A 12739-nucleotide genomic window follows, 5' to 3' on the forward strand; every position below is an offset into this window, starting at 1 on the left:
TAGTTAACCCGGCCGACTCGACCTTGCTAATTTTTTTCATTCATATATATATATATATATATATATATATATATATGTGTGTGTGTGTGTGTGTGTGTGTGTGTGTGTGTATGAATGTATGTATGTATAATATGACATATATGCACCTACACACGTGCACTGTTTTCTATTTTTTCAGTTAGCCGCCTACGCGACCGCCTTGGCCGTCTAGGCGTTAGGCGCTACTCTACCGCCCGACTAACGCCTAGCGCCTATTGCAACCATGTGCATATCACACGTTATAGTTTAATTTTAATGGATTGTTTTTGAAATCTTATCTTAGGATAATTAAATTCAAGGTTGCTCTAGACCAGTGATCACGGCTGGAAATTATAGAATTTTCGATCACCTGAAAATGATCTTAAATCAAGTCGAAAGTCTTGTTCTGACCACTTTTGGTATTCGGAAACACCTTTGTTATTATTTTCGATCACTTTTTGTTTTCGACTTGATATAAGATGATCACTTTCAGGTGGTCGAAAATTCCATAATTTTCAGCGGTGGATTTGGCCCGACCAGGCCGATGAGTTGTACGTTTGTTCATTGGAATGAATAGAATGCACGAGTTGTTGGCTGCTTAATGGCATGGTATCTCATGTGAATTAGAAAAATTAAGTTGTTAAACTAGGCATATTTATCCCGGTAATAATTTCCATAATATTAGCAAATCACATAGTTTAAGAAAACGCTCACAAGAGAAAACTGACGACGACACATCAGAATTTCAGGTGTGACCGTTTGAAACGTATGTAAGTTTAGCCGTCCAAATAAAATTGTTCGATCCGCTTTAAAAGAAATTAAAGAGTAACTAACATTGAAACTAATGTTGGTACTTACTAAATGACCATGCACAACAATTGTTTCATCTATGCCCACTGTTTCTCAGAATATATTAAGTTTATATTCATGTTTATCCTTGAATTGCAATAATCTCAATTAAAAAATAGCATTTTGTTTATAACTTAGATTTTTTGCCTATGAATAATAAATTGAATTAATATAGTTTCGAGACTGAACATTAAATTTTATACTTTTATGCACAAGGACTTCATTCGAAATTCAAACCTATAACATTTATGGTAAGGATTGAACCTCATTCTTGCTGCTAGAAGCATATTTTAATCTAACTACTACATGTCTACACGTGAGAAATTTAAATTTGACCATTTAGTAGGTCCAATCCTGCAGGCCAAGTAATTATACAATATACCCGGAGTACACACACAAAAGAGTAATAACATACTAACATTAATGTTCAGGATTACCATGATTTACATCTTCTCAAATGTTCTGTCGGGTAGGGGTGTGGGGTCCCTTAAGGTTAAGGTTCAGGCTTTTGGAAGTAATAACATACTAACATTAATGGTGTTTTGCACTAATTCTATATCTTCCCAACCCACCCTAGAATTTGCATTGTGACATTCATGACACTCACAAGGAAGCTAACACTTATTAGATGGACTAGTATTTTTTATGCGCGATGTGTAAAAAATAGGTGCCCAATATTAATACATTATATTAAAATTTTAAATTTATTTAGATTTTAGATATTTAAATTATTCTAAATAATAATAATAATGTAAATCATTTTTATAAATTTGATATTTATATTTATGTAATAATTAACATATAACTCACCAAGTGGCTTGTGGTCCACTGGTATCGGATTGCTCCCCTATATGGAAGGTTTAGGTTTTGAGCCTCGTTGTAGGCATAAATTGTATGGGTATCCCCCTTCCTTTGTAATAAAAAAAAAATTAACATATAACTCAAATATTTAATGTGTATATATTATTATTAATGAAGAAGATAAGAAAATATATTGTGGATGCATGTGCATGGTAATAATAGTAGGAAAGATAATGGAAGTTATAACGGTAGGGGTATGTTTGTCCAAAATATTTTAATGTGCAACCTTTATAGCATAATGTACAAAAAAATTAACGGAAAAAACGAACATAAATCAGTGGTATAACTTTCATTCACACTTATTATGTTTTTAGATTTTTAGATTACACATTATTATGATTATCTTATATTATGACCATTGTTTATTTTCTTAATATATGTCATTAGAATAATTTGGTTTAGATTTATGTAGAATTTATTCTTTATTTTCTCCAGACGTTACAAAAATAATTTCAAAATTAACGTTCAGAGACTCAAAATAATTTCAAAACTAACGTCAAAGGATTCACCTCCCACGTCAAAGAAAGATTATAAAGATTACAATTATATTGGCTTAGATTATCCCATCAATATAGGGACTGTAATCCTTGGAAGGGGGAATTGAATGGGGTGGGGAGAGGAGGGGGGTTTGTAATAGCTGGCATTCACGTATCACGGAAATTATGGAATTTTCGACCACCTAAAATTAATCTTAAATCAATTCGAAAGTAAAAAGTGGTCAGAAATAGCAACAAAGATTTTTTCGAATATCAAAAGTGGTCGGACAAAACTTTCGACTTGATTTAAGATCACTTTCAGGTGATTGGAAATTTCATAATTTCCAGTAGTGTATCAATAATCCATATTTGGTGACAGGTAGTATACCATTGCTAATCATCAAGATGCTTAGACAATGAGTCTAATCCTCTGTAACCAAAAAAAAAAATTTTAAAAATGGTTAAGGAATACACTCTACGCACAAATACTATACAGAATCTATTTGCATGGCTTGTGTATACATCCTGGTTATCTTAAATAAACTACATTTATATTCTATAAAAATCTCAGCAATAATGCAATGAGCGAAATATATTTTTGCATGTGGTTAATTGGGAAAGTTCACTTTAAAGCATATATTCTACACAATAGTTACTATTATGCTCGAATAAAAAACATTATTCACTCTTCTACATATTTTTACGATAACTGATACGCCACTTACACTTCGTCATTTACGAAAGATCCTCTAAAGTTTTCAAATTAGGGCTAAACAAAACTAGCAAATTAAACTTGAAAATTACAAAATTATAACAAGACTACCAATGGGAACCCATATTCTAATATAGAAATACATGAATTCGAATTTAAGTAAACAGGCTTCTCATCATAAAGATAACATCCAAGCAATATACATGCATGCAGAACCATTCTCTATATATGCTTATACTGCAATATAATGCAGAAAATACTTAACCAGTCAGCATTATGTACACAAACTTAAAATGTCAAAACCTTAAACCCTAAGCCAAACTATTGCAACATAATTTAACAAAAAAAAAAAGTAATACAAATGAAAATGCAGAAGAGGTAAATTTCTTCTCCGCTTACTGTTCTCGTCTTTCCATCTTTCAGCTAGGAAAAACATAATTATGAAGATGTGAGAGATCAAACCCCGTGCCTACCAAAAACCACTTTATCAGAGCCAGGTTTTGATCCTGGGACCTGTGGGTTATGGGCCCACCACGCTTCCGCTGCGCCACTCTGATTTGGTGTAAATAACTTTGCACTCTTCTCTATTAAGAGGGGTCGGGAGTGCACTTTGCCCCAGTGCAAACATGGATTAGTTGAGCATGGTACAGACGTAAAGGTTCCTCTTACAGTTAAGACAAATATATATATATATATATATATATATATATATATATTGTAGTGGTGAATATTGTTTGTCCCTCCATATATAGGAGGACTATTTAAGTATTTATATATATTTTGAGCTACAAGCCTTATAAGTTATAAGGAATAGAAATCATAGACTCCCTCATATTGGGAGTACTTGTTACATTTGTTGGAATAATAATAATAATTATTATTATTCCATTGCTCATTATTATATTGTGTGGCTCATAAATATTTATTTATAATTTAATAATGATATAATTCTATGATTGGTCAGTTAATGGTAAATAGCAGTTTTAACTGCATCAGATAACCTCTGACGTTGATGGAACCGTGAGATTATGTTTTAACCATTCTGATTCTCTGGTCCTCTACCCAACCTTCAGAAAAAACAAAACAAAAGTCTCTCTCCATCAGAGTTCTTAGAGAAAGGAATGTTGAAGGTCTGGAGGGAGAAACCAAGTTTCTAGTATAAGCAGAGAACTATGGACCCAGGTATGTTCGTTGAACTCTAATTAAATACCGTATGTGAAAAGCATGTGTTCTGAAGATCTTATGTTTTAGGATTAATTTACATGTGGTATCATGTGCCTGGTTGTAGAACATATGTTTTTTCATACATTTATGTTTGCATGTACAATTTTCGTATTGGATGTATAGTTTATATGCTTTTGATGTGTTTAAATATAGGATGGATTACAATACATGCTACAACCACGTGATTAAGCAAGGATTAACACATCATTAATTAATATACATGCTTTGCAAATGCTTTTGTATGAATGTATATCCACCAGTTATGTTATATATATATATATATATATATATATATATATATATATATATATATAGAGTTAATTCCAGCAATGGTCCTCCGACTATATTGATTTTCCAAAATTAGTCCTTGACTTTTAATTTGGACACTTTAGGTCCCTTGACTTTTAATTTCTTTCCAATTGAGGTCCTTTCGTCAGAATATGGTTAATTGAATTTTAAATGAAGGGGTAAACTCGTCATTTCACATGCCTATGTATTATTCTTAGTATTTCTCCATTGTATACGCGATATATATGAAGATAATCTTAGTCGAAACTCTAAAATGTTCCTCGTCGTTCCCCATTTGCTGACTACTTGCGTGTGCCTTCCTTTATTATTGAGATGCTTACAAGGTATAACAGCGAAATACGAAGGGAGAAATACGAAGAATAATACATAGGCAGGTGAAAGGACGAGTTTACCCCTTCATTTAAAGTCTAATAAACCGTATTCTAACGAAAGGACCTCAATTGGAAAGAAATTGAAAGTCAAGGGACCTAAAGTGTCCAAATTAAAAGTCGAGGACTAATTTTGGAAAATTACTATAGTCGGAGGACCATTGTTGGAATTAACTCTATATATATATATATATATATATATATATATAATGTTTATTTTTCGTATGTTACAGTATATATATTTCGTATGGATTGAATATATTTAAAGCTTTGATCACGTGAATGCATGACTACAATTCTACCGATGTTTGTGTTGTTTAATTTTTAGAGATGCAAATTGCTAACAGCATATTATCTACTCATTATTTGGGAAGAATGTTATCATATTAGAATTGTTATTCTATTAGAATTCTTATTATGTTAGAATTAGATTATGTATCTCTTACAAACTGTTGATTTTGTTTTGCATATGTATGTATGCATTGGTCACTATTAGGACTCTATCATCATTAGTGTTCGGGCGCTCGATCCCGGACTATCTTGGCCGTGCGCAGGTGCTTATCGAGGATTTAGCGCTTGCCGGCCGTCCGGTGACGCTAGAGGATCAGAATATGTATATATTCCGAGGCTTGCGGTCCGAATATCGTCCTTTGGTGGCGTCGCTCACAAGGGGTGCTCCGGTGTCTCTGCCCGAGCTATCCGATTTTCTTGTTTCGCAGGCTTTTATATGTGCCGATGAAGCTGGTGATGTTGCTGCTGCTCCGGTCGCCATGGCGGCTCAGCGAGGTGGAGGCCGTTCGGGCGGGCAGCAGCGTGGAGGCGGCAACCGCGGCCGTGGTCGCGGCAAAGGGCGTGGCCGTGGTCGTGGCGGTGCCGGGGCTGTCCAGTGTCAGATCTGCTCCGGCGAGGGCCATTCGGCCGCTTCGTGCTTTCACCGGTACGATGGAGCTCCGGGGCCGAGAGCGCATGTTGCGTATCCTGTGGATGATGCGGCTTCGGTTAGCACTCAGCAATGGTTTCCCGACACTGGTGCGTCGAACCATGCCACCCCAGATCCGTCTTTGATGTCCTCGACGGTCTCTTATAACGGTCCGGATCATCTTCGTGTTGGTGACGGTAAGTGTTTACCTATTGTTGGTACTGGTTCGTCTTCGGTAGCCTCTTCTAAAACACTGTTTCGGTTGTCTGATGTTCTTTTTGTTCCTGGGCTTTCTGCGTCTTTATTATCCGTGCAACGGTTTGCCCGTGATAATAATGTATTCTTTGAATTTCACCCTGATTGTTTCTTTGTGAAAGATCGTTCAACCAGGGAAGTTCTGTATAGAGGGCAGGCTTCGGGGGGTCTCTATTCTTGGCCTGTTTCTCGTTCGAGTCCCGCTGCGTTAGTGGCTTCGCGTGTCTCCTCTGACGTTTGGCATGGTCGGTTGGGTCACCCTCATCCTCGTGTCTTGCGACAGATTTTGAATTCGTGTTCCATTGATTCTAGTTTTAGTAATAGTTCGGTGTCATGTCGTGCTTGTATGCTTGGGAAATCATCTCGGTTTCCCTTGCCTCGTGTCAATACTACTACGTCGCATGTTTTAGAGCTTATTTATACTGATATTTGGGGCCCATCGCCTTTTATTTCTGTTAGTGGTTTTCGTTATTTTGTTTTGTTTGTTGATGACTACACACGCTATGTATGGTTTTATCCTATGCGATTAAAAACTGATGTGTGTGCTATCTTCGAGCAGTTTCGGTCACTAGTTGAGCGTTCATATGGTCGTAAGATTGTCTCTATACAATCTGATTTAGGGGGAGAGTATAAACGGTTGCACCGTACTTTTGTCTCTTTGGGTATCAATCATAGGCAATCTTGTGCCTATACCCATGAGCAGAATGGTAGAGTTGAGCGTCGGCATCGTCACGTTGTGGAAACGGGTCTGGCTCTCTTGGCTCAGGCTTCGGTTCCACAGCGATATTGGGATTATGCCTTTGAGACTGCGGTCTATCTCATCAATAAAATGCCTACTCGAGTTCTAGACAATGTCAGTCCTCATTATCGTTTGCATCATTCTAATCCTTCTTATTCCTTCTTACGTGTGTTTGGCTGTCTCTGTTATCCTCTGTTGCGCCCGTACAATCGTAACAAGTTGCAGTATCGGTCATCCCCATGTGTGTTTCTTGGTTATCTGTCTTCGTTTCGTGGCTATCGTTGTTTAGATCCTGCTACTAACAAGGTATTCATTTGTCGTCATGTACGGTTTGATGAGACCGTATATCCGTTTGCTTCTTCTATGCCTTCTCAGGTCTCTAGCTCTCGCCCGGTTGAGCCGTGGGGTGTTGGTGCCGTTCGGGTTGGTGTTGGCTCCGATGTTTGTCCCACTGGACCTGATCCTCATCCAGAGTTGGACGCGGATTCCGGGGCTGCCGCAGCTGGTTCAGATTCTCGCACCGTGACTGCTACGGCTCCGGAAGGGGCGGTCTCGGGTGCTCCTACTGCGCCCAAGCGAGGCCGCCGTACGGCGAAGCCTGTTCAGCCTCGGTCTCATGTCATGGCAACCCGTTCTCAAGGACCGACGCAGCATGTGGCTCTTATGACTGTTCCTGAACCGACTTGTTATTCTCAGGCAGTTCGGTATCCGGAGTGGCGTGAGGCCATGGATCTTGAGTTTAATGCCTTGCTCCAGAATCACACTTGGCGTCTGGTTAGTCGTACACCTGGCATGAACGTTGTGGGGTGCAAATGGGTGTTCAGAACGAAGCGCAAGGCCGATGGCACGATTGAGTGGCACAAGGCTCGATTGGTCGCAAAGGGTTTCAATCAAGTCGCTGGGCAAGATTTTTTTGAGACTTTCAGTCCTGTTGTCAAACCCACCACCGTACGGCTTCTTCTCTCTTTAGCCGTTTCTCGCGGTTGGGTCATTCGGCAGTTGGATGTTCACAACGCCTTCCTCAATGGTAATCTTGCAGAAACAGTTTACATGAGACAGCCGCCCGGTTATGAAGACCAGTCACGGCTGGATGATGTGTGTTTGTTACAGAGGTCACTCTATGGTCTTAAGCAGGCTCCTCGAGCGTGGTTCAATAGGTTGCATGCTTTCTTGGTGTCGGTTGCTTTTTCACCCTCCAAGACTGATGTTTCTTTATTCATCTATACGCGTGCCTCTATTTGTTTATATTTGCTTGTCTATGTTGATGATATCCTTGTTATGGGGTCTGATGCTTCGTGTGTTACTCGGCTTCTTACTGACTTAGCCTCGGAGTTTAAGATTCGTGACATGGGTGCTCCGTCTTTTTTTCTTGGCATTGAGACGGTCTCCAAGGATGGTGGTTTGTTTCTTTCTCAGCAGCGATACATGCGAGATATTTTGAGCCGTGCAGGTATGGTGGACTGTAAACCGTTGGCTACTCCGGTTCCTGTGTCCCGACCTTCTTCTGATTCTGTGGTTCCCTATGCGGATCCCACGCAGTATCGCAGTCTTGCTGGGGCTCTACAGTATCTTACTGTTACTCGTCCGGATCTCTCTTTTGCCGTGAATCGGGTCTGTCAGCATATGCACTCTCCAACCACTGAGCATTGGGCTATGCTCAAGCGTGTTCTGCGGTATGTAAAAGGAACTCTGCACTTTGGTCTTTTTATTCGTCCTTCCTCCTCTGTTGCGGTTCATGCCTTTTCGGATTCGGACTGGGCTGGTGATCCAGCTGACAGGAAGTCTACTAGTGGTTTTGCGGTTTTTCTTGGTGGCAATCTGATTTCCTGGTCTTGTCGGAAGCAACGCACAGTTGCTCGTTCGTCTACAGAGGCTGAATACAAGGCTCTGGCTGATGTGTCTGCGGAGGTCACCTGGTTGGTTTCTCTGTTGCACGAGCTTGGAGTGTCATTGGCTGCTCCTCCCACTCTCTGGTGTGATAATTTGGGTGCGACTTATCTCTGTTCCAACCCGGTGTTCCATGCTCGTACGAAGCATGTGGAAATTGATTACCACTTTGTTCGTGACAAAGTGGCGAAGAATGAGTTGCAGGTTAGCTTCATTTCCACAAAGGATCAGCTCGCTGATGTGTTCACTAAAGCTCTCCCTGGTCCGCGTTTCTCTACTCTATGTGGCAAGCTCAATGTTGTTGCTAGTCCACCTTGTGCTTGAGGGGGAGTATTAGGACTCTATCATCATTAGTGTTCGTTACCTATTATTATTAGTATTCGTCTTGTAATAGGTTTACTATTCACTACTATATATACTCCTGTACAGACTCATTATTATTCATTCAGATATATCGTATCCTCATCGTCACATCCCGTGGTTCATTACTTGCCTTTTGAGTCAAACCATGCAGCAAACTTATGTAATTTGTTGGATGTTTTCATGTATCTGTTGCTTCCGCCATATTAATGCATGCAGATTAATTTGTATAATAATTAATTGTATGTTAATTAATTATGTGTTAATTATGTATGTAGATTAATTCTGATTCTTTATAACTAGAATCATGGGTTAATTATGGGTTTAAAACCTTGTCTCTTAAACTTGAGGTGAAGGGTTCGATCCCTACCTATGTAAATGGAGCAAATCATTTGGTTTGCTTATTAGTAATGATTATGTATGTGGATATTTTTATGATATTATTTATTATATTATATCCACTTAACTTGGTATCTAATTATGATTGATTTGTTAGTCACCAAAGTGGCCAAATTATAAAGTTTTAATAGATATCAAATTTAAATAAAATTCAATTACCCATGATTATGTGATGCTTATAATGAGATGACATGTTGTCTTGTTGGGTAAATTGAAGTTTTATAATTTTGAAATATTTAAGAGTCACCCAAAGGTTGATCAATTATTTCACAATTATAAACATAATAGTGGTTAATTATTTATATTTGATTGGGTTGTTTAGCATATCCAAAGATAGCAAACAAGTTTAGTCGTATTATACTTAATGACCAATTATATGAATTTTTTAGCATCGTATTATATTTAAAATTATATGTTGTTGGATCACCCAAAGGAGACCTTCAATGTATTTGATTGTTTATGATTATGTTGAGCTTAGCAACAAAATTAAGGTCCATGGAAATTGACGTGAGTGATACTTTCCTTGTACAATTTATTTTAAACTATATGCCTCTCGAGTATGAGACATTCCAAGTGAATTACAATTCTATTAAAGATAAGTGGAATGTGTTCGAATTGCATAAAATGCCAACTCAAGAAGAAACACGGCTTAAAGGACAAAGAATTCACTCAATTAATCTCATGAGTCAGTCAAGGGCTAGTAAGAAGTTTGGAAAGAAGAATCATAAGGGTAAGAAAGGACCAATGAAGAATAATGAGTCATCTTCTCAAATCCACAAAAAGGAACACAAGAATGACAAGTGTCATTTCTGCAAGAAATCTGGACATTTTCATAAAGATTGCCTTAAGCGTAAGGCATGGTTCGAAAGGAAAGGTATACATTATATATCAGTATGTTTCGAATCAAATTTAACTGAAGTTCCTTATAATACTTGGTGGATTGATTCTGGTTTCACTACTCATGTTTCGAATACAATGCAGGGATTCTTTATGACCCAAACCACAAAGCCAAATAAAAAAAAAATTGTGTTCATGGGGAATTGAGCCAAGGCTCCGGTAGAAACCATTGGAACTTATCGTTTTAATTTTAGATACCGGAAATCATTTGGATTTGTTTGAAACTCTTTATGTTCCTTCAGTTTCTAGGAATTTAATTTCTTTGTTAAAACTGGACTCTTATGGTTTTTCCTTTTAATTTGGAAATGGTTGTTTCAGTTTATTCAAGCAAAATCATTTAATTGGTTCTGGTATTCTTTCTGATGGTTTGTACAAACTAAAGCTTGACAATCTATTTGTTGAAACTCTTTTAACCCTGCATCATTGTATTAGAACTAAACGAAGTTTAGTGGATGAAAGATCGACTTACTTGTGGCATAAACGTTTGAGTCACATATCTAAGGAAAGGATTCAAAGACTTGTAAGGAATGAAATCCTTCATGAATTAGATTTTACTAATCTCGGTATTTGTGTGGATTGTATTAAAGGAAAATATTCAAAACACACAAATAAGAATGCAGTCACAAGAAGCACAAAGCTCTTTGAAATTATACACCCTGATATGTGTGGACCTTTTGATGTCCCAACTTTCGGAAAAGAAAAATATTTCATCACATTTATTGAGAATTTTTCACGTTATGGTTATGTCTATTTGTTGCATGAAAAATCTCAATGAATAAATGCCTTAGAGGTATTTGTGGATGAGGTTGAAAGACAATTAGACAAAAAGGTGAAAATTATAATATCTGATATGGATGGTGAATATTATGGAAAGTATACTGAATTGAAAGTGGACCATGCCTAGGTCCATTTGCTCAATTCTTGAAAAAAAAAACGTGGTATTTGTGCTCAATACACAATGCCCGGTACACCACAACAAAATGGTGTTGCAGAAAGGCGTAATTGTACATTAATGGAAATGGTTAGGAGTATGATGAGTTATTCTTCTTTACCCTTATCATTGTAGACATTTGCTTTAAAAACCGCCGCTTATTTATTAAATAGAGTTCCTAGTAAGGCAGTTTCAAAAACACCTTTTGAACTGTGCACAGGAAGGAAACCTAGTTTAAGGCAACTTCATATTTGGGGATGCCTGGCGGAGATACGCATTTATAATCCACATGAAAAGAAACTGGATTCAAGAACAACTAGTGGATTTTTCATTGGCTATCCAGATAAATCTAAAGGGTATAGATTCTTTTGTCCTAGTCATACTACTAGAATCGTTGAAACTGGAAATTCTAAGTTCATTGAGAATGATAACATAAATGGGAGCATTGAACCACGAAAAGTGGAACTTAAAGAAGTTACGGTGCAAGATTCTCCGATATCTTCTTCTAAATTTGTTGTTCCTATGCGCCAAATTACTCTGCCTGGAGTTACTCAAATTGCTCATCCTGCAATGGTTGAACAATTTAGTCACATGCCTGAACAATAAATTAATGATAAAGAGATTAATGATCAATCACTCCATGTTGAAGTTAACAATGAACCCACAAATGATATTCCTACAGAAATAGCATTAAGAAGATCTCAAAGACAAAGGAGATCAGCTATATCTGATGATTATATGGTTTATCTTCAAGAATCAAATTTTGATATTGGAATTGATGAAAGATCTAGTTTCATTTTCACACGCTATAAATAGTTCTAGTTATTCTAAATCGGTTGAAGCCAAGAAAGATGAGTTAAAATCAATGAAACATAATGAAGTATGGGATCTTGTTGAATTGCCTGAAGGATGTAGGCCGGTTGGCTGTAAATGGGTTTTCAAGACCAAACACGACTCAAATGGCAATATTTAACGATACAAGGCCAGACGTGTTGCCAAAGGTTTTACTCAAAAGGATGGTATTGATTTCAATGAAACATTTTCACCTGTTTCAAAGAAAGATTCATTTAGAATAATTATGGCACTAGTAGCTCATTATGACTTAGAGCTACAACATATGGATGTGAAAACTGCCTTTCAGTATGGAAATTTAGAGGAAGAAATTTACATGAAGCATCCTGAGGGATTTTCAATTGAAGGAAAGGAACACATGGTGTGTAAACTTAACAAAATGATATATGGATTTAGACAAGCTTCCCAACAATGGCATCTTAAGTGTAATGATACTGTAACGACCTTTGGATTTAAGGAAAACACTGTTGATCGGTATATATCTAAAGGTCAGTGGGAGCAAGTTTATATTTTTTCTGTATGTCGATGACATTTTGCTTGCTACTGATAATCTTGGTTTAATGCGCGAGACCAAGCAGTTTCTTTCGAAGAATTTTGAAATGAAAGATATGGGTGAGGCATCCTTTGTGATTGGAATTGAAATATTTCGTAATAGATCACAAGGAATGTTAGGATTGTCTCAA

At 37.3% G+C, this 12739-nt stretch overlaps 1 non-coding gene across 1 annotated transcript; it reads right to left on the reverse strand.

The window, feature by feature from the left end:
• Positions 1-3401: 3401 nt before the first annotated feature.
• TRNAM-CAU lies at positions 3402-3473 on the reverse strand. Its single transcript has one exon. It is a non-coding gene; the product is annotated as a tRNA-Met (tRNA).
• Between the last annotated feature and the right edge of the window lie 9266 nt (positions 3474-12739).

This window comes from Ipomoea nil, unplaced genomic scaffold, assembly GCF_001879475.1.
Source record: "Ipomoea nil cultivar Tokyo-kokei standard unplaced genomic scaffold, Asagao_1.1 scaffold2036, whole genome shotgun sequence".
NCBI classification, from domain to species: Eukaryota; Viridiplantae; Streptophyta; class Magnoliopsida; order Solanales; family Convolvulaceae; genus Ipomoea; species Ipomoea nil.